Source organism: Brachyhypopomus gauderio, unplaced genomic scaffold (genome assembly GCF_052324685.1).
Source record: "Brachyhypopomus gauderio isolate BG-103 unplaced genomic scaffold, BGAUD_0.2 sc54, whole genome shotgun sequence".
Classification (NCBI taxonomy): Eukaryota; Metazoa; Chordata; class Actinopteri; order Gymnotiformes; family Hypopomidae; genus Brachyhypopomus; species Brachyhypopomus gauderio.
The window spans coordinates 2,249,281-2,252,734 of record NW_027506878.1 but is presented as its reverse complement, the minus strand read 5'-3'; the positions used below and the strand labels follow the sequence as shown (position 1 = coordinate 2,252,734).

General features: G+C 39.9%; 1 protein-coding gene across 2 annotated transcripts in view; it reads right to left on the bottom strand.

Moving 5' to 3' along the window:
• Positions 1 to 2,717: 2,717 nt before the first annotated feature.
• Positions 2,718 to 3,454, bottom strand: part of eda2r (ectodysplasin A2 receptor) — a 36,660-nt gene continuing 35,923 nt past the window's right edge. For both annotated transcript variants that reach the window (XM_076987733.1, XM_076987734.1), the window contains exon 10: positions 2,718 to 3,454. This exon is cut by the window's right edge and continues 1,140 nt beyond it. The gene's annotated coding sequence lies outside the window, so the exon portion shown is untranslated.

The window sequence follows — 3,454 nt, the reverse complement described above, 5'->3', positions numbered from 1 at the left end:
GTCAGTCAGACTAGGGAAATAGGCTGTCCTTTAAGAGAGGTGAGTTTACTTAGTCTCTCTATTTATTCTGCTTTGCTGCAGTCTCTCTCTGATTTAATGTGAATGTGAGTGTTGTTTGGATGTTAGAGGTGCTGTGGTCATTCAGTGTTAATGCAGAACTGTCTACTACACTGTCACAAATTAAGGAGATAAAACAGAGATTATTATATTTGGCAACAACAGAGGCACAAACTAGCTGTTTAGCTGTTAGCTGGAATCAAAAGCCCTAAACTCTAAAGCGCTAGCTCGTAACTTTGGTGTACTAACAGAGTCTGATCTAAACTCTAAAGCGCTAGCTCATAACCTTGGTGTACTAAAACACTCTGATGTCAATTTTAGCAACGACATCAAATCAGATACTAAATCAGCATTTTATCACCTTCAGATCAGCAGACCCACAGACTTCCTGACAAACCCAGACCTAGAGAAACTCGGGCATGATTACTGTAATGACCTAACAGGACATCCCCAAAACAAACAGCTTCTGTTGATTCAAATGCAGCTGCTCATTCTCACAAGGAGTGAAAGAAAAGAACACATAACCCCAATTCCTACATCCTCACACTGGATACCAGTAGATTACAGAGTTTTTACTGGTGTGTAACTCTCTTAATGGTGTAGGACCAGTGTATCTGTCTGATAAGCAGCAGTTATGAGCCAGGCAGAACTCTCAGATGATCAGTTAGTCCTGCCTCATGTACAGACTCAGCAGAGAGGTTTATAATGCTGTTTTAAATGGTACCAGTTATCACAGGATATTAGCAGCGCTCCAACACTAGATGGTTTTAAATTTGAACTAAACACGGCCTTATTTGGTGAGGCTTTGTGCTCAGGTTAAACACACCCCCCTCACATCCTGTGTTCAGGTTAAACATGCCCTCCCCACATCCTGTGTTCAGGTTAAACACGCCCCCCTCACATCATGCAGCTCTGCACTTTCACTTTTAATGAGATTTTATGCACTTTATACTTTTATTAATCATATTTATTTTAAAACTCAGGTTTTATATCAGGTTTTTAAATCTTTTTTGCTGGTGAATTGAAAACGTAGGCTATTCTGCGTACTTACTACTCTAACATAAAACTCTAGGCATAAATCTCTGAAAGTCAAGAAGATATCCACGGAATTTTAATTATTAAAACTAGACGTTTGAAGTACATGTGGCCTGGTTAGATTAACACCAAGAATCTAACCAAGAATCCTACAGCCGCTTAGACCAACATTCCAATAACTCCTCCATCAGTGATGAATGTACATGAATAGAAATCTTTCTTTACTGTTAATAGTTAATGACAGTTAAATAACAACAGTCATCAGTAGCCTCATAGTCATTGGCTATGTGACACTATAGGCTCTCATGGCATGTTTCTTTACATTTACATTTACAGCATTTAGCAGACGCTCTTATCCAGAGCAACTTACAAAAGTGCTTTGCATCTGATCACAATCTGAATCACAATCTTTAGGTCACTGTCTTATGATCACATGTTCCTTGCTCTGTGATTAACCTCTTTCTTGGACACAGAGGAAACCTGCTGTCTGCTGTGTGTTATGACCCCTCACCCTGACCCTGATGACCCTGATTCAGTCTGGCCCACAGCAGGTCTAGAGTCAGGATGGAGACTGATCCATAGGGCAGGACAGACTTCAGTGCCTGACTGGACTTGGGACCACTCCAGAGACGGCAGTGAAGACTTTTCTACACTCAGATGAAAATAGTTTTCGAACTTGTTTGATGTCATGTGAATATTTAATCTCCCTACCAATTATCAAGAGGTGTGTATAAATCATAAATGACTGGCTGTGCTATTATGAAACCGAATTGTGTCTGCATTCTTACACAGTAACATTAGACCAGAGACCAGCCACTAGCTGCTAGATGATGAATTAATAAATTGGCCTCAGGCTGTAGTTTTTAAAACACTCGTCTTTGAGCATTTTCTTGCTAAAATTTAATTTTATTACCTTGTAAAGTCTATTGATACTCTGCATGTGTAACATCGTTTCAAGTCCCGAAAGCTAGTTTGTCCTCCGTGTTGAACCCGGGCATCAGCGCTGTTATGGCTCTTCAAGTTTAACCGTAAACGCTGACTAATTGTGAATCGTTTACTAACTTCGACTACTGACAGTTTAATCGGTAGTTCTAGAAACTCTGGGTATGTTGAATTAGGTCGAGTCACAGATCAAGGTTCAATTAAATGTTTGTTAACACTACTTTCTGGAATTACCACCCATGACGCACTAAATACGCAGTTAAACACGTTGCCTTCAGTTCCGCCTGTAGGACTCTAGGTGGCAGTATACACACAACTCTTCACCTCACCCAGTACAAATGTTGCTGCAGTCTAATGCCCTTGGGTATACGAGCTTGTTTCACTCCTGTCGTGGCATAAAACTCCTTCCTCTCTATCTGCTGGGCTTACGTACAGTTTTAAAACCCCCTTCAGTCTAGACTGTCTTGAAAACATGTTTGACCAGTACTGTAGTTTCAGGGAAGTGGAGCCAAGATTTTATCACAATTAAAAGTTTACAAGAAACCTGGAGTAAACACTGGAGACGTTCTCAACAGGCTCTTCAAAGATTACAGTGCATTTTATCAAGTGTTAATCATGCCCCGTGTCCCTGGCATGAACGCAGTAATCATGTTTTGGACAAAAATACACACTTTGAAATGAACTCACAGTTTTACATCGTGTTCTTACACCCACAGGAACACCAAAAGAATAATTTCAGCAGGGCTACAGTGATCAGTGCAGTTGTAACATCCACAAACATACATGTAGCTTAACAGGTTAAAGAAAATGAAATCAAGTCTTTATCATTTTAACCTACTACAAAAATGGACATGAAAGATTACAGTAGTGTTTTTTGTTTGTTTAGTAGAATTTTTTTTGTTAATTGTGATAAAAAAACATAAAAAACTATATTTTCACTTTCAAAATACAAAAAGTCACATATAAAACAAATTCAAGTATAAAGTCATATATCATAAAGTCCAGTATCAGTCTAAACTGAAGATTAAACTTGCGTGGAGACTGTAAAAGCTAAGCCTAACCAAACAATCAATACTGAAAACAACATTATATGAACATTCATGGTTGTTTTACACATCCAGACCATGTTAAATATTTTCCAGAAACGAGGTCTAGTTTGTCTGCCTTGTCACACTTCAAGTGCAGCGCAGACCGGACAGGAACGTCCTCGCTCAGCGAGCTCAGAAACGCTCGAAGAAAGCAGAGACTTGGCATTACTATAGGGACACCCTGCGTGTGGCAACAGAGACGTTGTGGTATTACTATAAGGACACCCTGCGTGTGGCAACAGAGACGTTGTGGCATTACTATAGGGACACCCTGCGTGTGACAACAGAGACGTTGTGGTATTACTATAGGGACACCCTGTGTGTGGCAACAG